The following is a 27499-nucleotide window of genomic DNA, read 5'->3' on the forward strand; positions in this document are numbered from 1 at the left end:
AGAGAGACAGAGAGAGAGAGAGAGAGACTGGGGGGAAGAGAGAGAATGGGGGAAGAGAGAGACTGCCCCCCGCGAGTATCGCGGGTCCCCCCTTGTTAATTAATAATTATCATATTGCATTGTGTGTAGAATAGCCAGGAGATCTTAAGAGTGAGGTATCCAACCATACCTCCAGGCTCTTGATAGAGTTCAGCAATGTAAGCGGAACCCCATCAAGAACCAGAAGTTGTATGTTGCCAACAGTTCCATGCTGACCCAGCCGTTTTACCTCGATCTTAGAAAGATTTAGCTTCAGCCAGTTTTCCCTCAACTAGTCCACCACAAAGTAAAATCTGAGAACCCTATACAAATACTGTAATATACAGACGTGATTTGACAGCTAGAGGCAGAGATACGTACTCCCAAGGCACACCAATGAGGGACATTCCTACCTTTCCAAGAGCTCAGCCATATGTTAGTAGAAAACAATAGAAATACCAGTGTATTTGATGTTCAAGTTGTTGTAATAAGGAAATGCAGGATACCTTGTTCAACACACAAGAGACAGTGGCCCCGAGATGGGTCACCCTCTTGCCTGAGAATGAAACAATAAAGTCCTTGGATTTCATGCTGAAAGGAGACGGTTTACCTTTATGGGGACAAGTGGGCAGAATGAGATGACCTGCCAGGAAGAAGGAACCTAGATCACTGTTAGGGTATCCTGAGTTTCGGCCATGAAAGTTAAGGACATGCATGTTGTTATCATTGGATGAAGGTCCAGGGCTACACTCATGAGACCTCAAGAGTCCTCAAACTGCAGTTCAGGACAGATCAAAGAGAAACCCTTCAAACTGAGAAATATGGGCCACAGTCCAAAAACACTTTCCTGGGAGTAAGCCTTAATAAATAAAATGGAACTTGCTTTTGAGTAGACCTATTTTGGATTACTCCCAAAGAGTTAAAAAGTTTAACCCACTCTGTGAAAGGCACACAAGCTAAGGACTGGGAAATGGGAAGACATGGGGGGAAGGCTGTATCTACATGTCTTCATTTTAAAGTCCCGGTTTAGCTTGGGTCTATTCCTTGGAAGGGACTGTCAAGGTAAATTGATTGACTTGTACAACTTAGTTAGCCCTTGGTTTTGTTTCTTTCTATTTAGCTTCTGTGGCTGATGCTCTATTTTTTCTGTGCTCCTAGGAATTAGAAATGTTTTTGAGCGAATAAAGATTTTCTTTCTTTAAGATATGAGATTGTGACCCAAAGCCCACACATTTAGTCATGCACACACTGGCTGTGGTCACACTGGTGGCTTGGTGCAATATGGCGCCACCTCTAATTGAACCAGTTTAAAGTGTTGCAGGATGTATCAGCCACACAGCACACCCTGCTGGAGGTTACCCATGGAGACATCCTGTAGTAAAGCATCCACATTATTGCAGCACCTCAGCCACAGAGCACACTACAAAAAAATCCAAAATTCATGTGCGCATAAGTGTGCATGCGCACACATAGGCATTTTTTTTTTTAAAAACCCTCCCTAGCGGCAGAACTGATCTGCAGGTTCAGACTGCCAAATCCATTCTGCGTGCACTCCTCCGCATTCAGACATCCGGCCATGCTCAATTACTGTGTCATTTCTCAATGACTGAGGAGAAATTGATATTTGGTCAGCAAGATTGAAAATTTTACTTTGCTCCTGTCTGAGACTTTCTCTGGAGCAAGAACCTGCTTTTAAAGATAAAGTGAGATAGTTTAAGTGGCTGGGGTTTTTTAAAAATTTTCTGTGTCTGATTTTTGTTCTTTTGCAAAATAAATGGTCTTTTAAAAAAATGAGTGTTGTTAACTGATGTGCATTTGGGATCTGATAAAGAAAGAGCCCATGGCACTTCTAGTGAGTTTCCCTTTCTCTAGGTCGGGAGGAGGGCTCTATCACAGGGTGCATCACACCAGTGCAAATGATATCACTTGTCCTTAAATTAAGTACTATGTTTGCTGATCCATTTTGCCGATTGTTACTGATAAAACCCTAAAACAATGCTGAACCAGGTCATTTAAAAGATCTTCTTCCACACAGCACTGACCACCAGCTAAGATCTGTGAACTGGGACCTTATGAAGTGTGCCTCCACTGCTGAACTGAGTAGGGCAAACACAAGGAATTAGATCTTTTTTGTTATGGCCTCTTTATTGTGCCTCTCTCTCCCCTCAGCAGTTTTCTTTGTCCTGAAATGGAAAAGCATTTATTTTTCCTTCAGATCTTTTGTCAGTCTATTTTTGGGGGGTTATTGCTCTCTCTTAGTTTTATTGCTTCTTACTGATTTTATTGATCTATATTGGCAGATGGAGTCTGTAATTTTTTTTATTTTACTATCTTAATGAACTGAATGTTTAGTTTTGGTGTGAGTCTGTTTGTTTGTTTTATTGCTTTTATAATTATCGGTTGTTGTTTTTTAACTTCTATGGAAGCTTCCTCAAAAACTTTTGAGACAGAGGCTACAAGTTTTCAAATACATTCATAATACAGAATTCAGGCTTGTTCAGTTTAAGTTGATTCTTCAACTTCAGGACAGGGAAAATAAGGTATTTTTTCATATAATGCATACTGAGCTCAGGAAGTTATGTATCACAAGATGTGGTGACAGCCAGTAACAGATATCATTTAAAGAAAGCATGGCAGGTTAGTGTATCAACAACTCTGCTTACCATGCGTAATTGGAACCTGCTGGTACAGAGCCTATACCTCACTGTTAATCAGATGCTAGAATAAGTGGGGGGGGAGGCTGCCATCACTTCCCTGCTTCTGGGCTAGCTAGGGGCCTCTAGCTGACTACTGTATGAAGAAGAATGCTGCATTGGAACAGTCCTTGATCTGATTCAGTGAGGCAATTTGTGTTGTTCCCAGTGCAGAAAGCAGACAGTTTACTGTCAGTGCTCCTTCTTTTGCCTGTTTCTCAGGAAGAAGAATGTATCTGGCAAGAAATGGGGGAAGGGATTGTACAGAGGGATGATTTTTATGCTCCACTTATGCCCTAGGGCCAAGTGGGGCCTTGGGACCATACAACACAGGATGCAGTACAGCTATGATAGGATCTTCAGTGATTTTATATTTTTAGCAGGCATGGATGGGCTTTGAATTTGATTGGAAAAGCAGCATTAGGGGTGGACAGTTGTTAGCTCCCCTCCCCCAGCATTTTCCTGATTTTGATGATGACAGCCCACCCCCTGGAAGTTGTTGCTATAAAAATAAAATACAGGTACTTGCATTGGTTTAGGGTATCCCACCATGGGTCCTTTCCACCATGTACTGTTGGTATTCTTCTGCCCCTGCATGGAAATAACCAGTATGGCCAACCTATGCAATATGTGGGATCATCCAAAAAATTTTCCTGAAATGCTGCCATGTACATTTGTTTGAAGCAGTTGTGATATGGAAGGGGCCTTTAACCCATTCTCTAAACCATTTTCTTGGTCAAAATACCCTCTCCAGGGTGCTCATTCCATTTCATTTATTAGCTTCATTGACCCGAGGTCTTAAGCCAAACATGCAAACAACAAGTATAAAATGCATTACATAAAATTACAAGAAATTTAGACAGAACGCCTTTACAATAAAAGCTAGTAAACATGCTCTCAATCAGTAACATCAGACCACATTTTATAAACTTCAATGAATTCTATAAAATCCCATGATATTATGGAAATTAGTTTTAAAATTTTAAAATTGTATACAAAAGGTACTCATAACATTTCAAAGCCGCTTTAAAGATAGCACTATTGAAAGATATTTTGCCACCAAGCGAGTCGTTTCAGGGTCCTCATCAGCTAATAGTATGGTTATCACCCAGGGTTCCATAGGGAGGTGATATCTTTGTAAAATAGGAGTAATCCAGCAGGATCTGGGGTCAATCCATTGGTGGCAAAATAACATAAGATGATCTAAGGTCTCTATTGCACCTGATCCACAATTACACAATCTATTTGAGTACTGTATTTTAGCAAAACGGCCACTTAGCTCTACAGTTGGAAAAACATTCAACCTTGCAAGCGTGAAGACATATCTAGATCTGGGGGATGTAAGGAAGCTCATATATGAGGGAGTTTTCTTAGGTGGAACAATCCCTAAGGCAGAGTTGGAGCATACTCGCCTAGCACGAATTGAAGTGCTGAGTCGGTCAATGTTTGTCACCCTCAATCTCATCAAATTTAGCGCTTCTTGATAATTTAAATTATTAAGCCCCGTAGGGGCGAGACCAATCCACTCCAGCTTGTTATCTATATGTTTTGCCCACGTACATTTATAATTATCCCCTTTTAAAAGATAAAGAAGACCTCCTTGAGCATTAGGTGTCATATAAAGAACTTTCAGTCTCAATTTAAAGGCTGCCTTCCAGGCTCTTGACTCAAAGGAGCATTGTGCGAATTCTTCTCTAAGTGCCGTCCCTGCGACACATTTAGGGACTCCTGCAATTTTACGCAGGAACTGGAGAAGGATCTGATCTGATAATTCCGAAATTTCTTTAATCCAGATCGCAGCCCCATATAAAAATTGTGAAGTAACTTTCGCATTAAAAGCTGCAATGGCCATTGGGACATACTGGCCGCCTCTTGAATAATAGAATTTAAGGAGGGCATTAGAATTTAATTTAGCGATTTCAGTTGCTGCTCTTATATGATGTTTCCAGCGGCAACTGGAGCTGAACACTATCCCCAGATATTTGAAATGAGACACTTGTTCTATCTCCCCACCCTTAACCTTCCATGATCTTTGTTTTAAACAAGGTTTGTTAGAAAAAACCATTATTTTTGATTTCTCATAATTGATCATCAGCCCCTCTTGGATACAGTAATCAGTAAAAGCATTCACTAGCTTACGCAAGCCAACTTCTGATCTGGATAGCAGCACTGCATCATCTGCATAAAGTAGTATAGGAACTTCCTGTCCCGCTAGTATGGGTGCGTGACAGATTGTTTTTTTGATATATGGGACTACATCATTTATATAAAGATTAAAAAGCGTGGGGGCTAATAAGCATCCTTGCTTAACACCTTTAGAGAGATGAATGGTATTTGTAAGTTGCCCATCTACTCCGCAACGAATTTGTGCAGTAGGATTCTCGTACAGTTTGTAAATCAGCCAAAGAAGTCTCTTGTCTAGAGATGTTTTGGACAATTTGGCCCAGAGGCGGCATCTGGGGACTGAATCAAATGCTGCCCTGAGATCCATAAATGCTGCATAAAGGGAACCCTTTGAATAAGAAGAGTATTTATCGGCAAGATGATACAGTACCACGCAATGATCTAAGGCTGAGACTCCATTTCTAAATCCCGCTTGCTCAGGGTAAATTATAGATTCTGTTTTTATCCAGTCCAGCAGTTTATGATTTAAAAAAGCTGCATACACTTTGCCTATTACTGAAAGCAGGCTTATAGGCCTATAGTTAGTAGGAACTGTTTTTGGGCCTTTCTTATGTATTGGAACTATCACTGCATGCTTCCATGATTGAGGAATAATGCCAGATTCATTGATTTGAGTAAAAAGAGGGGCTAGAAATCTACTCCACCAGGTGGGGTTTACTTTTAGGAGATCTGCTGGAATTAAATCTGGGCCTGGAGCTTTGCCTGAACGCATTTGCATGATTAAAAGACTCACAGTCTCAGATGAAACTGGAGGCCAGAAGTTGGTTTGAGGCGGTTCAATCTGATCCCCTTGGAACTCAAAGCCAGGGGTCACAGCAAAAATAGAGGTGAAATATCTTTCCCAAATTCCGGGGGCAATACACGCTGGAATTCTATCTACTCCAGAAAGACCCCTGTTAATCAACTCCCAGAATGTTTGAGATTCATTATTGTTTATGGCTGTAATTAGAACCTTCCACTCTTGGCATGTGGCTGACCATTTTTTATATTTTACTAGGGACTTAAATTCTCTTTTTAATGATATAAGATCCATTAGATGAGCCTGGGAGTTTGTACGTTTAAATACACGGTGTTTAGACCTAATTCTTCTCATATGATCTCTGCACTCTTTATCAAACCAGGTATTTTTCCTGTCAGCCCTATTAACAGTAGCTAATTTAGAACAAATTGGCATAAAAAGATCTAAAATATTGGTTAATATTTCTATCTTCCTTGAAATATGATCGTGTTTCAGGAGTTCCTCAGTTAGAAGTTTAGAATTATTAGAGTGCATAATGTTCATTGCAGTAGGAATCAAATTTGGAGACCATCTTATTGGTCTCAAAGAGTTTCCTCCTTGTTGTAGGTCAAATGCAAGCCTAGGTGGTAACAGACAATCAGGAGTGATTGAAATAGTTAGCTGAAGGGGCAAATGATCGCCTCCCATATAATCGGCCACCTTGAAGTTGCAAATTCTAGGTAGCAAGTTTGTTGATACCAATATATAATCAATTACACTAACGCCCTTGTGTGTTACACAGGTAAAATCGCCTATGGGGTCTAGATTCTTAAGTCCATTTAAAACCACAAGACCATAGCACATCATGAGGCTGAAGAGCTGTTTACCTGCCCAATTAACCTTACAGTCCCTCGATCTCCTTTGATATAAATAAGGATAGGAAAAGTCAACCAGAGATCTTTCTTCCTCAGTTGCTATCAGGGCATCATCATTTTGGCCCATTCGAGCATTAAAATCTCCCGCAAGCAATATTGATCTCCAGGGTGCTAATTTACAGAGGGATAGCTATGTTAATCTACTACAGTTAAAACAGCAAAGAGTCTTGTGGAGCTTCTAAGACAACTATATCAACAGCTTCTGCCTTTGAAATTCCTCTGCTAAAATGTTGCGACTTTGAAGTCTATTACTGAATGTCCAGGCAGAAGAAATGCTCCTCCAGCATTTTATCATTGTTTCTGTTTAAATGTCTGATTTGTTTCTGTTTATCCTCTTATGTAGCGACAGTCCCGTTTGACCAGTGTAAATGGTAGAAAGGTATTGCTGCTGAGAGATAACAGTATACATAACTTCAGTGGATGTACAGGAGAAATAAGCCCTCAATGGCATGGCTAATGTTGCTGGTAGCTATGACAGTCAGTTGAATGGTTATGGGGGGCACAGTTAGTCCCCAGTTTTGTTATAGGAGCTAGTCTCTAGGTTTATATGTCAATTCATCAGTCAATTGCTGGTGTGTAGTGATTCTAGATCCATGACAATGCACTGTAGGTGGTTTAACTGTGACTTGTAAGTTACAAGCATTGCTGTTTAGCTGTTCTTTCTGCTGGGTCTGCCCTGTGGAATATGAATTTTTGTTAATCCCCAACTGGGTGCTGAAGTTTTAGAAACACTTGATGTAAATTCTACAGGGGCTTGTCCCTTTCACAAGGACTGGTGCAAATGGAAATGTATTTATCTATTTACTTATTTCATTAATATTTCACCTTTCTCACTGAGACTTAAGGTAGATTATGACAAAAAATACAGTAAGAACCGTACAATATGTAGAACAAACGGCTTGGATGTAGACAGTGGATTGTGTGGTAGTTCTGGATGGTAACTGGAAGCATTTAGGTTCATCTAGTGATCAGTGGATTTCCAATATAAAGTAGTATTATATATCCATCATGTAGTAGTACATGGGTGTCCAGAAAGTGGACCTGCAACTTGGACTGGTTCAGGGTCATATTCATGATGGGGTGGAAGTTCTTCAAGTTTCTTGAGAACCTCCATCTTGTCAGGGTCGAGATGTTAAAAAAACTATCATCAGTGAATCTCAAGTAGAAGAGAGGCACTTGGAGACAGGAGCTGAGGAAGGAGACAGGAAACAGGAGCTGAGGAAGCATTGTTCTGAAGGTACCATAAGTATAATGGCATTTTGTGGGGACACGTGGCAGTGGTGGTTAACTTGAAGACACAGAATATTTCCAAACATGAAATAATTGTGGATGAGGACAAAGTCACAAAGCTCAGCAGCCAGCTTTGCAGTGACATCATCAGGAATAGTGGTCACTCTTGATGGCTTGTAGTCCATCTTGCCATGGAATGTCGTTATATAGGGATTACATCACTGGTGGCCAGATCGGTGTTTTCAGGGGGATTACCGATGGACTGTATGTAATGCAGGAATCTGTGATATCCTGCAAATAACTAAGAGGGTAACTATGATTTCACAGTCACAGTTTGGTGTAGTGGTTAAGTGTGTGTAGTCTAATCTGGGAGAGCCGGACTTTCAGCTGCTGGATGACCTTGGGCAAGCCATAGTTCTAACAAGCGCTGTCCTTGAAAGGGCAGTCCTCTCAGAGCTCTCTCAGCCCCACCTACCTCACAGGGTGTCTGTTGTGGGGAGGGGAAGGGAAAAGAGTTTGTAAACTGCTCTGAGATTCCGAGTGAAGGGCGGGGTATAAATCCAATCTCCTCCTCCTCCTCCTCCTCCTCGGGGTATAAATCCAATCTCCTCCCCCTCCTCCTCCTCCTCCTCCACCTCCTCTTCCTCCTCCGTCGTTTGCCCTGTAAGAGAAACAGTTTGGGAGATGGTTTTGTTTTAGAAAACTACAATGGGAAAGGGGTTAAACATTCCTATCCTGCAGCTGCTTTGAACAAATAGACTGTATTAAATTTCCAGGTTATCAGTACTGTGACATCTTAGGCTACAATGAAATAGACCTGAGGTCTACAGAGGTAACTATTTTGAACGAGAAAGAGAAGTGCTAAACTAGACAGCTTCACATTTGTCAAACCATCGAAACACTTCCCCTAGGTACAAACAAGAAGATCCATTCCAAATTATAAGAACTAATATCCAGTTTACTCCAGAGATACTGTTATTGAATATATTTCTGAAAGATTTTGATAAAGCAGATAGGTATTTGATAGTTCATATGTCGACAGCTGCAAGGATAGTATATGCCAAATATTGGAAGATAATGGAAATACCAACGAAACAAGAGTATGTGAACAAGCTATTTGAAACGGCAGAAAATGACAAACTGACACTTGAGATGAGAGCCGGTACAGAATGGAGTTTTCAAAAAACTTGGAAGAGATTCTACGATTGGTATAATGTAAATGTAACTGATAGATAAATGTAGTAATTTGAGAACACAGAAAAGATAATCTTAGTAAAATAGATAATGAATTTAGAAATGTAATAAGCAGAAGAAATAACAAAGTCTCTTGTTATATGTTGTGGGGGGTAGTTGGGGGTTGTTTGTATGTATGTCTGTATGTCTGTAGTATATAATGGAAACAAATAATAAAAGTGTACCCTCGGGTACTTATATATATAAAAAAAGAAGAAGATCCATTCCATCATCTTGAAACATTGTTTAAAATGTTTTATTAATGTTTTAACTGATTTTATTTTGTTTTGTTTTATTGCTTTTGTACATTGCCCAGAGCCTTGCTGTGGCAGGGGTTGGGCGATTCATCAATATAATAATAATAATAATTTAAAAAAAGGTCCAGAGTATATAGAAAGATCAATGCCTTATAGTGCATTGATGGTGGAGCAGCATATTGACCCTAGTAGAAAGAGAGAAAGCGGGACCTGGGATGGACAGCAGGATGGGAGAAGTAGGAGGAAGAAAGAGAAGCAGTGGCACAAGTCAGTGCCCCTGGCTGAATGACAAGCCTTAATAAAGTGAGAGGCAGGACCTCAGTAGCAAAACATTCTTCTAGTTAAATGGGAACAGCTGCTTTCTCTGGGAGTAGCTTTGAAGAGTCAGGCTCGGATCCTTGGGATTTAAGGCATGATGAAGGAGAAGTACATGAAAGGCAGTGCTATTTGTTCTGATTCACAGCAATGCACGTCCAGGATTCCAGTGAGACTGCTAACACAGCCCCGTTAATGCTGCTCAGATTTCAAAGGGTGTTGCTCAGCCCCCCCCCCCCCATTCCAATATGCATAGTCCAATACTGAACTAGGAAAGCTAGGAAACTTATTCTGTTCCTTATCAATCTCGTTATTTCCATTTACTCAGAACTGCCCTCCAAATAAGAAAAGCGTAGATACCATTATTATTACATTTTATACCCCTTTCCTTTGAGAAGCTGACCTGCAGTGTACATGGCCCTCACATCCTCCATTTTATCCCCTCAACAACCCTGTGAGGTAAGTTAAGCTGACCAAGAAATTGTCCAACTTCACGGCTGAGTTGAACCTGGTCCTCCCTGCTCTAGTGTTAAATTTTAACCATTATATGGCTGTCCTAGCATGCTAACCTGCTTCGTGTTTATCCTAACATGTTGGCAAAGAGAGAGACATAGAAAGGATTAGTTAGTTTTATGAGCTTGGAAACCTTGCAGGATCTTCTCCCATTTGGGAACTGTCTAGCTCTGCTCTACTGGCTTCTCTTTTTAAAACCAAATGAGAACACATCCACCTGTGCCTTGTCTACATCCATCCACGCCAATGCTCGTCTTAAAGCCTCTCCCTCCCCCCTGCAGAAAAAAGCCTCCATGCTGAGCTTGGATCTTTCCCCCTCCACCGCGCCCCATACTGTGATGCTTGGGTCCACTACCCTTTCCCACCTCCCCACTCCTTCTGCACACCTTTCCCACTTTGCCAGCCTGCCTCCCCCCCCCTCATCTAGCACCTTGCGCATCCCCCAAACTCCAACTGCATCTGGTCCCACTCTTGCCTTTGGACTCACTTTTATCTGGCTGCTTCACACTCATTCCCCACTACCTCACCTTCAAACACCACTTTCTTCTCCCCCACTCTTTTCCTGGCCAACCAGCTACATTTCTTGGCTCCTGCCCATCTCCCCTCACTACCTGAGCCCCCTGCCCCACTCTTGTAGCACCCCCCTGTTGCCAGTGTCTCAGCTTTTGCATGCTGCACGCCCCACTCTGCAAATGCGCTTTGGGGTTGCTTTTCATTTGATCCCCCTTCCCACTGTAGCAAGGAGATGGCGATGGGGAGGTGGACCCAGCTGCACCAGGGAGAAGCCGCAGTATGACCAGACTGACACCCCCCCAAAAACAAAACAGAAACACACATAGTAGCAGGAAAAAGAAGACTCCCCCAACCTTTCAGGCTCCTGCTGTTCGTCCCTCCTACCACTCCAAGCAATGAGGGGGCGGGATTTGTGCAGGAACCAATGGGAGTGGTTTTTGGCCCTATCCACTTCATTCATGAGGGGCGTGAGAGTAGAGAGCCCCAAAGTGCATGCTCCCCTTGTGTTGAATGCGAGACTCAACGCAGCTTGTGAACAGTGAATCAGCTTTTATTAACGAAGTCAGAAGAAATCAAGAACAAGACAAAAACATAGAGCAACAGGCTCTCTTTTAAACAGTCCGGGCTTAGGTAGCCACACCCACATGCCATGTAACAACCAATCACTATTTACAGATAAGGTCCAATCAGAGTGCTTCCCTCCATAACACTGTGCTGCTCTGATTGGTGGACTTACAATCCTGTCCAGAACTCAAGCTAATCACAGAACTTAATACATAACACCTTGGGAGCTGAAAGGGTGGTTCCCTCCACTTCTCTCCGTCTCACCACTTGTTCAAGAGCCAGATTGAAGCTCTGGGCAGGCCGGTTCTGGCCCATGAACTGTATGTTTGACACCCCTGGTCTAGACATTATTCAAGATGGCTGTGAGCAGTCCTTGAATTGCCCATCTATGAATGCAGGAGAGGAGACTGATGGTGCTTATTAGCCCTCTTGAGCCACATTCTTCTGCAGGCTATTGAATTTAAGACGATCCTTCCATGTAAATATGTGCTTCCTGCTAATTTCAGTCACACCTGTTATTCATAGCAAAGCTGCCTGGTGTTCAGTGTCTAGAACCCTCCTAAGGTAAATATACTCCTTGGTTTGTTTCAGCAGCCTCTAGTGGGGGAAACTGTTGGAACACAAATATTAGAAATAGAGATCAAGACCTCCCTTTGTTTAACTGATTCAGCTGGTTATACTTGGAGATAATTTAGCTCAGTAAAACCTGGAGAGCAGACTTTGCAGACAATGTGATGGCAGAGATATTTAGAACAGCAGGGGCAGTTAAAATGAAGCATTTGACTTTAGTCTTATTTTGGCTAATACATAAAAATGCAGTAAACCCAAAGCAAACAAAGGGAGGCAGAGAAGGAAGGTAGATTAAGGTTGATGCTAGCTGTTGTTTCTGTTTGTTGTATCTGCTCTGATTTGGACAGTGAATATGGGAACAAGCCACAGAACTCCCATGATGGATCGAAGCAAGTTATAGAATAGTCAGGCCCCAGTCACATGGGGGGGGGGAAGGCATGACCAAAGCACAGCAAAAAGACAAGCAATGGCGGGATCAGACAGATCCCCCGAGCCACCATGCAGTTGCTCCCCGGCACGATCAGATGCTGGGGAGGAAGCCACGGAATGGAGAGCGAGGCAGCTGGCTGCGCATGTGCACGCATGCACAGTTTGGCCGGGAGCCTCGAATGCTGCGAGCGCCGGAGATCCCACGGCCACCCTTGCTGCGGAGTTTCAGGTTGGTAGTACTTATTTCTAGGGGTTTTTTTGATGTGTGTTTTCACCCTGAAAGGACGGATCGGGGACGGGTGCGCTCTGCTTCCCAGATGTTGCGGTGTGATCTCGCCCATTTGATGCGCCCCCGATCCGTCCCTCTTGTGGGGCAAAACCTCCCACGTGACCAGGGCCTCAGTGTACCAAAGAGGGAATAATTGGAATTAAACCCACTGAGTGAGACAAACCTAGGGGAACATGCTTGTCTGGTGGCAAGACTGCAATATGTTTCTATCAAAAATATGTGGAAGTATGGGGAAAAACAGTTATTCAGAAACCATAATGAAAATTGTGTCTTTTTTTAAATAAATATTTTTATTTGGTTTTACAAAGTTTACATTCCACTACATAATTAACATGTAGAGTCTCATACATTCAATATCTCTATCCATTCATACACCTTTGACCATCTTTTATTATCGACTTTCTCATTTTTGTTTTGTAACATCAGGCTTAAATTGTCCATTTGTGCTAACTCTAACACTTTCACCACTAGTTCCTCCCTAGTTGGTATTGTGTCTAATTTCCAGTTCTTGGCCAGTAATAGATGGGCAGCTGTTATTATATACAATAGAATGACAAGAAGTCTTGTGGTACCTTAAAAGCTAACAGAGTCATTGTAGAACAAAGACTTCAGTAGCACCTTTTTTCCAGGGTATAAGCTTTCATAAGTCAAAACTCATCTTGTAATCACCTCTCTGTAGAACCAAATGGTCAGCAATGGAATGTCCTGAAGACTGAAATGTTCTCCCACAGAGTTCATGTAGCATGACATGCATATGTTGTATCCTCAGTGTTTTCTTTCAGTCACTTGCTCACTCACACACAATGTGTATAAAGTTATAATGATAAGCAATTGGACCAAATGTCCATTAAATGCTAGAGAATATACTCTGACCTTTCTTTGCAACTTCAAGTATTCACAATAGCAGGAATTGGCAACAACATCATCTTCCAGATTTTGCTGAATTATTTCAGGCTGGAAAACCTTGGTCTCAACTAAGTCCCAGATGAGTTCAGTTGAACTTTCCAAGCAGTTGCAGTTCAGCAGTTTATCACTGGGGCTGTACTCTGAGAAAGTATTTTCCACATAAAGGCTGCAATCCTGTGCACACTTATTTGGGAGTAAGCCTCAGTGAATTAAAAGTTTACTTCTGAGTAAACAGGTCTAGGATTTATCTAAAGATCTATTAAAGATGCCACAAGATTTTTTTTATTATTGAAATGGGCAATATGAAATTGAATTAACTGGTTTTTGAATGGAAATATTAGTCTGACCCATTAGTTAAACATTCAAAAATCCCTTCCTTTTCATCCATGTCTTTTTGTAAGTTGGTTTGATTGCGGTGTCAAGCAATGATGGAACAGCCATCTCAGCTTTTGTGCATGCCTCCTGTTATTACCACAAGCGTAATGCTTTTCAGAGGTGTGACCTGTTCTGCTACTAGTCATTTGGAAATATGTTCTCCTCTCTGCGAGGGCTATAAGTGAAAGCATGAATCAGCCCTGAAATGATGCTGTCCTCTCTTATAACTAAGCAACACTTCCTGTTACTTGTCATTCTGATAATGCATTTATGGTTAGTGTGGCAGAATGGAAGAGTAACAGCTTTTTCCAAGGATGTATGTTGCTTATTTTAGTATGCTGCAGAATGAAATTTACCTGGAGGTGTATGGTTGAATCACATGTGTGAGTCATTAATAGAAGGAATAGATTTTGTGAATCAACAGTGGCATTGTACCTCCCATCTCCCTTATTATTACAATTAGAATTGAAGCATTACTCAGCTACTATTTAACTTGTTTTTCTTCTCTTTTCTGTATCTTTTGAGTCTCCTGGAAATGCCATTGAAGGAAATGGCTTGTGATCCAAGCCGTCCTCTGGGCATAGTTACTGATGTTCTCTGCATTTGACTGACAATTGCCTCTGAGTAACCCAAACCGTTCAAAAAGGGAAAGACTTGCCTGAGAAGGGATGTATCAGTTTCTGCAGCTGAGGAAAGGCAAAATGCTTGATACTATAGAGAGATAAAGAAAACCTGGACTGCTCAAAAGGGATTCTAGATGTATTGGAAGGAGTCCAGTAAAGTGAGCTCCAACAATTGCCCATCAGAACATAGAGGCAAGGAGGGCTCACCGACAGATAGGATTGCCAACCTCTGGGTGGGGGCCTGGAGATCTCCTGGGATTCAACTGATCTCCAGAAAATAGAGATCAGTTCCCCTGGAGAAAATGGGTGCTTTGGAGGGTGGACTCTATATAGGGTTGCCAGCTCTGGGTTGGGAAATACCTGGAGATTTTGGGGGTGGAGCCTGGGGAGGACAGGGTTTGAGGAGGGGAGGGATCTCAACAGGGTATGATGCCATAGAGTCCATCCTCCAAAGCAGCCATGTTTTCCAGGGGAACTGATCCCCCACCCTCCCCAGGCTCCACCCCCTAAATCTCCAGGTATTTCTCAGTCCTGAGCTGGCAACCCTACCAACTCCCCTGTCTCGCTGCAGCCCAAAGTGCCTCTCAAAATGCAGCTCTTGTGGGATGGGGGACCCCAGGAAGCTGGGAGGATTCAGAGATCTGCTGCAGGAGGGGAAATCTTTGAAAACTGTCTCCATTCCACTCACAGAACTTTTAGATGGGATCCAAGTCATGGAGCACAAGGGAGGGAACAATTCATGGACTCTGCTGAAACCTGTGGATATTAGCTTCTTTGGGGCATAAATTCCTGTCAAGAACTTAGCTTGAGCTGGTGTGCTGTTCTGTGTAATGTAGACTAATTGTTGCAATTTCCTTTCCTTCTAGTGCAGGCTGCAGCTGTACATCGCTGTTCTTCAGATGGTTGTGTTCACAAGTTGCATTAGACCCTGCCGGAGCCCAAATCCAGTTACTACTATCCTTTGCCTGAACTATTTGTTCCAGATGGCATGAAATAACCTGACATGACCCTGTGAACCCTGTATACAACATCCTTCTACAGGACATCACACAAGCCCCAAATGCTATTCTGAGAATATTGTTCTTGTGTAACAATAGGCAGTCCCTGGTGTTTATTCATATGGGACTGTTAAAGGGGAAATGGTTGTTCTATCAGTTCCATATTAGAAGGAAGGAGAGAAGACTGGCAAACTGAGTTGAAGTCCAAGGTCTTTACCTCCAAATTACTTTTATATGGTTGTAATTCCATATAGCAAGCACAGTGTAGCTGTGGCTTGTGTCTTTTAAGGAAGATGAAACCAATTGATGGACCAGTTGTCCATCAGATGTCCAGACCTGGCTATCCAGCATACTGTGACGAGTTTTTCTTGCTGTTGGATAAACTAGGTGTGCTTTTGATCGGATCTAACAAGGCAATTCTTATGCCAACCCAGTTTTCTCTAACATCACAGTGCTTCTTGCTTTCTTTCTCCTCCCCTTTTTACCTTGCATGCATGTGATCTTCCTCGTCCTTTTTAAAAAGGTTCTAATGTGAGTGCTAAAACGCTAAACAAATATAGCCAAAAACTCTTTTGATTTCATTTCAACCTGTTGGTTCTGGTCTAACCTTCTGGAGCAACAGAAAACAACTCCACAGCATCCTCTATATGACAGCCTTCAAGTACTTGACAATGGTTATTATATCACCTCTCAGTTGTCTCCTGTCCAGGCTATACATACCGAGCTCCTTCAACCTTTCTTCATAGGCCTTGGTCTCCAGACCCCTCACCATCTTTGTTGCCCTCCTCTGGACATGCTCCAGCTTGTCTATACCCTTCTTTTAAATTGTGGTGCCCAAAACTGAACACAATACTCTAGTTGAGGTCTAACCAGAGCAGAATAAAGTGGTACCATCACTTTGCGTGATCTGGACATTATACTTCTGTTGATATGCGCCAAAATCGCATTTGCCTTTTTAGCTACTGCATCACACTGCTGACTCATATTCAGTGTATGGTCTACTAAGACCCCTAGATCCTTTTCAAACATACTACTGCCAAGGTAAGTCTCCCTTATCCTATAATTATGCACATGATTTTTCCTACTTAAATGCAGAACTTTACATTTATCCCCATTGAAATTCATTTTATTTGTTTTAGCCCAGTTTTGCAGCCTATCAAGATCATCTGTATCCTGACTCTGTCTTCTACCGTATTTGTTACCCCTCCCAATTTAGTATTATCTGCAAATTTAATAAGCATCTTTTGTTAAAATATGAAGAGGGTATTCCCAAGGCAGTCACTAGGAACAGCGATGGCAGATGCTTTCCTCACAACGGAGGAGGGCGAATCGCACATCAGCGGCCTGGAGGGGTGCCACCTCAAATAACACCCCCACGGAGCCTTTGCGATAGGCTCCAGGCCAGGGGGCTTTTGAGGGGTAGCCTCTTAGATGGCGTAATGCTGGAGAATTGCGGCTCCCCTCCGCCCCGATGGTCCAGTCGCTGAGTGGCCTTCGGTCATAAGCTGAGTGGCCTTCAGGACAAGCGCCGGAGATCGTGCGGAATGGCGTAAAACCGAGCGTGGTCAGATAAACTGGCCAACAATGAACGTGAGTTCTGAATAAAAATGGAGTAGTTTGAAAAGCTATCCCCCCCCCAAGATTGGAAACAGAGATTGCAAAGAGGGACGCCTCTTTTGTGAATGAGCGGTTAAGACACGAAGGGGGAGAGGGGAGAAAGTAAACCGAAAGTGTTTTGAGAGACTTATCTGAATTGTGAAGTCGTTTGGCGAGTTTTCTGAGGTGTGGGGAAGCGGCAGAAACTGTAAACAAAATGGGAAAGATGGCGGCCCAGCAGAGAAAGTTTAAAATGAAGCTGGGCGGGCTGAGTCCAAGACCGGAAGAGGGAGCAGATGTCCTCAAACTCCTGGAAGATATGCTCAAGCCGGTGATGGAACAACTCGATGGTATTAACCAGCAATTGACCGCGATGAATAAAAACTTTGCAGCACAGCAGCTTTAGCTGAATGAGACGGAGAAAAAAGTGGAGCAGGCAAATGAGAAAATTAAAGAGATTGACACCACAAGTAAGAAGTTGAAGAAAAGGATGGGAGAGGTGGAAATGAAGCAGAATTGCCAAGAGAATTGAGTCTTGCAGCTTCAGATGGAAAAAGCTAACATGATTCTCAGGTTTCAGGGGGTTCCTGAAACGATCGGGAAGACTTGAAGAGGGTGCTCAGTGAGATCATCGCTCCAGTAGTAGGCTTAACAGCGGATGAACCGGTAAACAAAATGGAGACAGCCTATAGGGCTTACTCCAACTATATTTAAAAAAATAGCCTACCTGGAGAAATAGTTTTCAAGTTTTCAAGAAGACAAACCAGAGATGCCATTTTAAAAGCAACATCAGCAACTCCACTGAAAATGGGAAATGTAACCATCAAAACCTTAAAGGTCATTCCATTTGAAATTAGACAAAAGAGGAAAAATTACAAGGAATTAATTTCTTTTCTTCAAACTATTGGAATATCGTACAGACAGGTGGTTCTGGAAGATGTCATCTTTAAGATCAACGATAGAATGGCGAAGATAGACTCCATTTTTAAAGCTAAAGAATTTTTGAAATGTCAGCTGGGGACAGATGATGAGTCTAAAGAGGGAGAATCGAAGTCGAGTGACTCTGCTACCTCGGGAATGGAAGAGGATTCTGTGGCAGAAAAGGGTGCAGGACCTGCCAGAGTGGTATACGATTTTAGAGACAGAAAGCCGAAGTAAAGGCAGAAGGACTTGGAAAATGGCCTTTTGAAGCAAAGAATAAGAAGATGATCAGAGACTTCTCTCATAACAACTAACAAAATAAAATATAAGAAGCGAATTGATATAAGCAAGAACTCAACAAGTATATTGTGATAATAAAACTAATAGTACTAACATATTTACTAACAGTGAAAAGATCTCCTTCTCTTGGGGTTTTAGTTTAGTGTGGTTTGCTTTTCTTTATCCCTAGTTGTAGTCCCTCCCCTATATTTCTTTGTAGTTTGTAGTATATGCAAAATAAAAAATATCCCTACGGGTATTTTTTTTTAAAAAGAGGGTATTCCCAAGGCAGCCACTAGGTGTCACCATCAAAATACTAAGAAAGTATGTCATGTGGCTATGGGTTATGGTGGGTCTGATTTAAAATAAGAGTTGGTTGTAACAGAACATGGCTGATGGTAGAGAAGACTCAGTTATCCTCCCAATACAGCTGGTCTTTTGGTCTATATTTATTTAGTGAGTCATAATAGTGTTACTAGTGAAACATAATAATGTTCTTTCTGCATTAAAATAGAAGAACATTAAATATAAATGATATATATGCATAATATTTAAATATATATGACTTTTGCCTTGCAGTTTTTGGTGCTTTGAGGATTTTTCTTTAACAGTTTTCTTGACAAATCATCTGCTATATATTAATCCTATCTTTGCTGCTAAGAAGCATAGGGAAATTTATATGGCTGTCTGTTTCCCATTTTACTCTCACAACAAACTTGTAAATTAAGTTAGGCTGAAAGGGAGTGATTAAACCAAGGCTGCTCAGAGAGTTTTATGGCTGGAGGGGGATTTGAACCTACAGCTCTCCAGCTGTAGGCCAGAACTTCAGCTATAGTCCCATACTGGCTGTCAGCAGCTGGCAGTTGAGTTCCTCCTTACTTCCTGGCACTGATATCTCTCTGAACTTTGCCCAGTGATTGACCTGCCTACCCAGTTACTTGCTAGTTTGTAGATTTTGACAGATAACATAACCCAGATCTGCTGGGTACAGAACTGCATTCCTTCAATAAAGTAAATGCATTCTGTGACCACAGCACAATGCTGTCTTTAGGGGTCCTCCAGCTTAATTGGGCCCCAGAATTTTGTCCCCCCAATTCCCCCCTCTCAGCAGCTCTGTCTACAGACAAGAAAAAAAAATCTTTTTAAAAAATCACAAGCCTTCTGTTCCCATGATAGTCCTTTCCATTAGACTGCATGAAGGCTGAGAAGTCCAGTTTTGAATCCTGCTCTCTCATGATATCCTGCAGCACTCTCTTTAAAATTTTAATATGTGATTAAGCAGGGCAAGAAAACGCCCCCCTTTTAAAAATGCTTCAATTTAAGCTTCTTCCATCCAGCCCTAATAATAGGCAATACAGCGAACGAGATTTTTCTGGTTCTCTTAAACTCTGAGTAAAGGCTACCGTAAAAGCAACACTAAACCCTGTTTTTTAAATATATAATGCTACAAGATTTTAAATTCATTTACGCTGGTACAACATAAAGACAGAGTGTGAAATTAACCAGACACATTATTCTCATTTTTTATACATATGTGAGTCTTTTAGGATTTGGTTGAGTCCAAATAATCTTCAGACTTTGCTATTTATGGAAATTGGATGGTATCTTGAGAACACCTGAAGCAGAACTTGATTTGAAATATCAGTTTAAGAGGTCACTTAGATCCAGGTGTTTGTTGGACCACATTTTGTTCTTAGCATAAATCAAGAATTATTCCACTGAAATCAAGAAAGCAGTGCCGTCTGGTTTTACACGTCATCTTGGGGAACAGCATTGGAACTGTCATGTTGGATTACTGAAGTCCTGGGGAGAAGCTGCAATTTGCACCTAATTAGCTGTGACCCTGGCTGTTATGAATCACTATCCTTCAAAATGGAAAGTAAGGGATTGCTGGTGGATAATCGGCTTTATGTGCCCTTTTATATTTATGCTCTTTCTAATTCTACAAGCTTGTGGTTGTAGAATTAATTCTACAAACTAGTATTATTGTTGTTGTTATTTTTATCTGTATTATCTTAACAGTTGTCGTCCAGTAAAATTCAAGTAACAGCAAATGGATTTTTCCTTAAAAAATAAATAAATAGCCTGCTTGCTTTCCTCACCAAAGTAGGAGCAGTGCTTAAGTAATGGGGAAAACTGCAGAAAACACGTGAAGATATCATTCTAGAAAGTACATGACAAGTCTTATGGGAGAAGTCAGCTGATCTGTAAACTGAACTCCTGCATATTGAACCCCATGATTCAGCCCCTTTTCCTACCTCTTACCCATACCTTTGGAAGTGACTTCATTGTTAAGGGGCTGAGAAGAGTTTCCTCTGTTCCACTTGTGCTCCTGATTCTTTGTATAGTACGTAGTAGCATCAGTGCAATAGACTGGAGTTTGTTGTCATGTTACGTTCATGACAGAAAGATATTCTCTTGAGAAACTTGGGATTTTGCTGTGGTGTTCTCAATATGTTGTTGGTAATGTGACAAAATCCATTATTCAAACCCTTGACAGGTTTGGGTTGGTTTGTCACTCAAAGCATCTCATACTGGCTTAAGTGCAAAATCACCTCATTCGATCTTTCATTCCCAGATGTTCCAATTCACAGGGCCACTCTGCATCGCTAACTGAATTTGTTTAAGACCATCCTTTAACAAGGATGCATCTGACTGAGTTGTCACATATGCAAACAACTATTTGACTTTTCCAAACATTTGAATGCTGGGTGCCAAAAAAACAACAAAGGAGCATTCCACAAATTTGCTATTAACAGAAGTGTAACTTGTAGACAAGGAAAAGTCTGAGAAAAGAGAGTAGGAGGAAAAGTGCTAAAAAATTGACACGAACATCAAGGTGAACACACTGGGCCAATTCATGTGACAACTTTGTCTTGAAGTTGTGGTGGGTACCCTCCCAGATGGGATGGTACCCTGCATGTGGCAGATGAGTTTGAATAATGTATTACCTCAATGATTTATATTAGTAAGTTAGATCACTGCCTTTTTGGAGGCAGATATTTATCTATAGTTTTTGATTAATTTGCCCTGAGCAAACTACACTTTGGCATGGCACCAGTGGCGTGCACTAGGAAGGGTAGTAGCAGTGCATCAAATACCTGCTTGCATTTTGGATCAATAATTCAGATAGTATGCAATACCCTGTTCACGTTGCAGCCTGGTCAGACTGGAATAATAATGCAGCTCTCCATGTACAGATTGGCAGTCTTAACTGAAAGGAGGAATGAGGGAATCTTGGACTTACATCAGCACAAAACCACTAATTCCCCCCCCCCTTGTTTTTGCCAAACTGAATCTGTCCAGAGCAGTTTCAGAAGAAATTTGATCGGCCAAGTGCTGAAAGTGCCGGCTCCAAAAGGGACTGCTGACTGCAAAGAACTTTCCCTCATCCCTCCCTCCACCCTGAGAACAAATAACCAATTTCTCACTTTTAGTATTAATATTGAAAAAAATGAAGGACTGTTTAGTCTTGTTTCTCTAACATAAACCAGCCAGAACAAGGCATCTTGAAGGAGGTTTGCAGTGAGTTTCCTTATTTGGAAGAAGAGCCATTGTTTTAGCACAACCAGTGTGAACATTGTGTTAGAGAGAGCGTAATCCTAGACTTGGTCCTACTGTTCTCAAAGAAGCATGGTGGGAAAATGGTATCAAGTGATCTGTTTCAGAGGTAATGTTTTTAGAAATGAGTGGTAAGAAGGTGTCAACTCATAGTCTTCATGTGAATTTGCTGTTTTTCCTGGGGTTGAATTGCTGAAGATTAAATTTACATTTTTAGCATTAGTTTTGCCACACTTGCTGTTCTGGGAAAGTGCAGGCATCTTTTAGAGTAGCAAACATATAATAGTGATACCAGATAAGAGGTTTTTGTTCCAGGATGTAATTCACGGTCTGCAGCTGCTGGCCTACATGCTGTTTCCAACAGGTGTGGCCTTCAGGCTATGATGTGTTTCTTCTTCTGCCTTTCCAATGAGGAGTCCATCTTACTGTGGCAGCACTGAGAATCCAACTTACTTTTCCAGCCTTTTCTGTTTGAGGAGGCTAATATAGAGCAACCCTCAGTTTGCTGGGACTAGATTGTAGAACCTGCCACTTTTCTTTTCAAAAGAGGCATCATTAGGGAGAGTGGATTCAGTACTTGCCTCCCTGTAAGGCAAATGCCTTGCTCTGGCTGTTGACATTACAAGGTGTACTGTGCAGTCAGCCGGTGGGTGCACTGAGTGCCAGTTTTCCAGGGCTTGAGGCCACTGTCTTTCCAACGAATGAAATTGATTGGCAGTAAATTCAGGACAAACAAAAGAAAGTAGTTCTTCACATACAAATCATAATTAATTTATGGAATTTGTTGGCACAAGATCCAGTAATGGCCACTACCTTAGATGACTTTAAAAGGGGATTATAGAAACTCATCACAGGCAGCTCAGTCAGTGGCTATCAGTGAGCAAATAAAACCTGCAAGTTCTTTTTTTTTTTAAATCCCCTGAAGACAGGGTAGCTTTATTTATTTTTGTTACACCTACAAAACTACAGAAAATAGAAGTGGGAAGGGGGAAAAAATAAAAAACCCTGGGGTACAAGACAGCAAATAAAAAAGCCCACACTATGACTAAAAACCCAAGAAAGGAAGGTCATTAACAGTTAGTATTCAGATAGTCATAAAAATAATAACTTTTCGTTTAAGTCAATGAATTCAAGAGTTAATGAGTCCGTTTTAGTAATTGTCTATTTTCTTTTTTTGATGTGCACCAAGTCTCTTTCATCAGTTGCGGGTCTTTAAGTTCCAAAGTGTTACTTGGGTCCCCTTAGCCGCAAATCACTCCTGGGTCTCCGTCCATCTCTTCCAGAGTGCCTGCTTGGCCCCCTCCGTCTGGCTGTTCTTCCCTTTTCGATCCATGAAACTGCTTCAACCATTCTTCCGCTTTAAAAACCGAGTCAATTTTCTCCCTTTTGTCTTTATATTTAAACACCACACCCTCGGGGAAATTCCAGGAATACGAAATCTGGTTGATCTGGAGGGTTGAAACAAGTTCCTTGTAGGCTTTTCTTTTCTGTCGAATCTCAAATGGGGTGTCCTTTAGGACCCTGATAGTTGTTGCTCCCAGCTGCAGGGGGTTGACTGCTGTCGCTCTGAGAATATCATCTCTCACCTGCCTTCGGAGAAACTTGACAACAATCTCGCCCGGTAGATTATTTTGCTTAATATACTTAGAGTAGGATCGATAAACCACCTCAATCTCTGCTTCCGCTTCTACCGATGAGCTGCCGAGCGCCGAAGCGATTAGTTCTGCTATCACTTTCTTCAAGTTTTCTCCTGCCGTTTCATCCACCCCCTGAAATCTGAGAACCTTGTTAGCTTTTTCCATTTGTAGATTTAACAATCTCCTTTCTTGAAGATCTTGTCTTTGTTCCAACAGGCCAACCTTCTTTTTCACCTTTTTGGTATAGTGCATTGTCTCTTTAAGTTTCTCATCTGTTTGGATCGACTTTTTCACCAGCTCGGCAATTTGCTGTTGTTGCTTTGCCAAACTCTGGTTGGATGCAGTCATTTGTTGGTTAATACCATCGAGTCTTTCGTTAATGGGCCGGAGCAGCTCTGATAACATTGAGAACACGTCTCCTTCCTCAATCCTGGGACTTTGACCGTCCCGCCCAACTTGTCTCGCTGTTTTTCCTCTCGTGCCAGCCATTTTCAACTTTGTTTACACTAAGGAACGCCTTTTCGCCCTTTTTCAAACAGCGCAAATTTATCCGCAAAACAGCTAAGTCTTTGGCACACTTTAACGCTCTTCTTTTCTCCTCCCCCCCTCTCTGTGTCTCAGTTCAGTTTGTTTATGTCTGGAATTCTCTCCCGACGTCGCTTCTGCTGGGGGGGGGGATATAACTTTTAGAACTTTTTCGCTCTGTTTTTTCTCCAATTCGTTGACGGTCTACTCACAGATCCCTTGTAGTTACACTCATTCGTTGACCTTCTTGCTTGTCCTGGCTGGCATCAGCTATGCTCGGTAAAAGCCGAGCCTCACAGGGGGTGGACCGATTGGGGCAAAAAAGAGCGCCTCAATTCTCCGGCTTCCGCCATCGAAGAGGTTGCCCCCCCCCGGCGCCCCCGGCTCGGAGCCTTTAACTAAGGCTCACCTGGGGGTGCCACTTGAGGTGGCACTCCTCCAACACCCCTGGAGCGCGGATTGCCTCCCCAGCTTCTGGGGAGAGCATCCGCCATCGCTGAGCCGCAGACCGGAAGTCCCAAAACCTGCATGTTCTGAGATGGTGAATACCAGAGCTGGGGGCGACAGCGTGGGGGGGCTGCTTACTTTGTTGGGGAATCTTGTTGGCCACTGTGGGACACAGAACACTATTCCAGAGGAGCCTTTTGGTTTGCTCTAGAATGACTTTTATGTATTTATACTGGTGCCACTTAGAGATTATTCCTCAGGAGCCTTTACGTTCAAGTTACTACAAGATACAAACTAAGAACAATGTGCTCTCAAACTAATCACATGGAGAGCCTATTTAATCTTGAATATACAAAGTGCAGGCTTTGAGCCATCCCCCAAATCTTGTGACTCACATATGTCTTCACTCCCTCACTGAAAATTGAAAGAGCAACCTGCAATACATTCCATCTTCCACTTTTATTTATTTATTTATTTATTTATTTATTTATTTATTTATTTTTGGGATTTATATCCCGCCCTACCCAGACGGCCCTGGGAAAAATTGTGACACTTGTCACTGGCAGCCAGATATTCAGGTACTTCAGCAGCTATGGAGAGTTAAAGGAAATTTTGGGGAAAAGAAGCGGTTTGAGACTTGAGGTGCAGGTCCCAATCTTGGATTGAAATGTTCCTGAGCACCCTTGTTTTTGTACTCTGTAACTTTCCCCTTCCTCTGCCTAGTTTGAACCATTAGTTGTTTCTTAAGGAAACATAATTTTTTTCTGCATTGGAATATGGAATTGTCTTTACAGAACTGGAACAAAGTCTGGTAAGAACTAGTTGGCGAGAGTCCACCTCTGCTAGCAGAGCCCAGCTAGGGAGAGGGGAGATGTTACTGGATAAGTTATAGGGATAAGAGTGTTGGAACAAAGAATTTACTAGTGTCACTTGTGTGCCTTTGGTGGTTTCAGTTACATTTCTATTTTCCCCTTTGTATATGACAAGTGGAGACCAGTGAGGAACTTGCAGAGGAGAGGAAATCCGACCCTTTTCCTTGGGCTGCTTCTTTCTGCTTTCAACCACCACCTCCTTCCCCTTGGTTACATGACCATCCACCTGCACCACTGCCTGGTCCCCCTTCGCTACTTCATGTGATGTCACCATCAGCTTCACTGCTTACCCAGCTGGCTCCTCCCTTCCTTGCTGACTTGCTTGTTGACCTGCCTGCTTGCAAATGTGGGAGTTCCCTCTTCTTGGGACATAACCCTGTTCTGTGGATTTTTTGATCAACATTTTTGGGCCTTGTTGAGACTTAGATTTGGTAGAAAAAGAGCTGCAGGAACTCTTTAGCATACCTAATAGGCTATTAGAATAATAGCCTATTAGCATATGCCATGCCCCCTGACATCACCGGAAGTGATGTCAGAAGGGGAAGCAAAAGGGGGGAGGCATCTTCAAAAGCCTCCCCTCCCCTTCCCAAGCAGGCTGGGGGGGAGCGAAGAGAGAAGGGGTTTAAACCCCTTCTCTCTTCGCTCCCCCCCAGCCCACCCCGCCTTGGCAGGTTGGCTGGGGAAGGGAAGGGGAGGCTTTTGAAGATACCTCCCTCCCTTTTTTGCTTCCCCAGCAGGCCTGCCAAGGTGGGGTGTGGGGGGGCCCAGCGGGCCTGCCAAGGTGGGGTGTGTGGGGGGGAAGGTGTGGTGTGGTGGGGGAAGCAAAGAGAGACAGGTTTTAAACTTTAAACGCCTTCTCTCTGGAGTTGCACCGCGGTGGCAGTGCGATCTTCCCAATATTTTCTATGGGGCCATAGGATATAATGGGAAGACCGTGCCGCCGCCGCAGCGCGACTCTAGAGAGAAGGAGCTGGGGGCGGGGCTTGTGCCCGTTCCTGGGCTACCAGAGCAGTGCTCCAGCACACTCCGGCCCCAAATGACCCCTGATCATGATGATACTGATTGGGGCAGACCCATCAGTAGTTTGGGATTCAGCCTTTTCTTTAGAGTAGACCTGAAAAGTATGCAGACGGAGAGTGATTTCAGCTAAGCATACCTTTATTTAGTTCAGGACAAAGACGAAGGGACCAGCTCGCAGGCTGGTTATATAGGTTCAGAAAACCCGCCACCAAGTACACCTAAACACACCCCCTACTCCCGATAGGCTATTTACAGTAACCGGGCGACCATTGGTCTCCCGGCTGAGAAGCTGGCCCTCTGATTGGGGCCGGCTAGGATCCTACGGACCCATTGTCTTTGGACATGAAGCTATTGAAGAGTTGTGCCTGGCCAGCCCGGGCAAGTCCGGGCATGTCAGGCTGAATACATTACACCCCTCCCCCCTTGGTTCAGAAGGCACCCACAGACGAAGTCCTTCAAGTAGGCGGGTGGCTTCTTGGGGCGCGTCGAGCGTCGGGGCTCCGGGGTAGCGATGGGTTCGGTCTCGGGGGCCCTGGGAGCCGAGGGGCCTGGGACCGACGAGGGCGCCGAGGAGGCAGGACAGTCTGGCACCACGGTGGGAGGTGCCTCGGGTTCCTCACGGAGAGGCGGCTGTGGATCCGGTGCCGGGAGTGGGGCCGATGTGGCAGGCTCTGGGTCCTCGTCCGGATCCTCAGGGTCCAGCTGTAGCGTGCGACGGCGCAGCTGATCTATGTGCCGGTGGAGGATCTGGCCGTCCTCGCTGGAGACCTCGTATGAACGGGGGCCCTTGACCCGTATGACTCGGGCTGGGATCCATTGAGGCCCCCGGCCGTAGTTTCGGGCGTACACCGGGTCCTCTGGAAAGAACCCTCTGGCCGGCTCGTACGTCTCGGTGCCCGGGGCCTCCGGGGTTGCCCGATCTGGGTGTAACCGATCCAGTCGGGAGGCCAGGCGGCGGCCCAGCAGTAGTTCGGCCGGGGAGCGGCCGGTCGTGGTGTGTGGCGTGGTACGCTGTCCGAAGAGAAAGGCTGCTAGTTTATAGTCCCAATCGGTGGAGTCCAGTCGGCGAAGTGCGTCCTTTGTGGTGCGCACCATGCGCTCCGCCTGGCCATTCGTGGCAGGGTGGAACGGGGCGGATCGGACGTGGCGGATCCCGTAGTACCTGGTGAACGCCTGGAACTCGGCAGAGGTGAACGCGGTCCCATTGTCCGTGACCAGCGTGTCGGGGATCCCTTGGCCGCTGAAGATCCTCCACATGGCCCGGATGGCGGCCTGCGA

The sequence above is a fragment of the Gekko japonicus genome, unplaced genomic scaffold (assembly GCF_001447785.1).
Source record: "Gekko japonicus isolate JY-2015 unplaced genomic scaffold, Gekko_japonicus_V1.1 scaffold29, whole genome shotgun sequence".
In the NCBI taxonomy this organism is placed as follows: Eukaryota; Metazoa; Chordata; class Lepidosauria; order Squamata; family Gekkonidae; genus Gekko; species Gekko japonicus.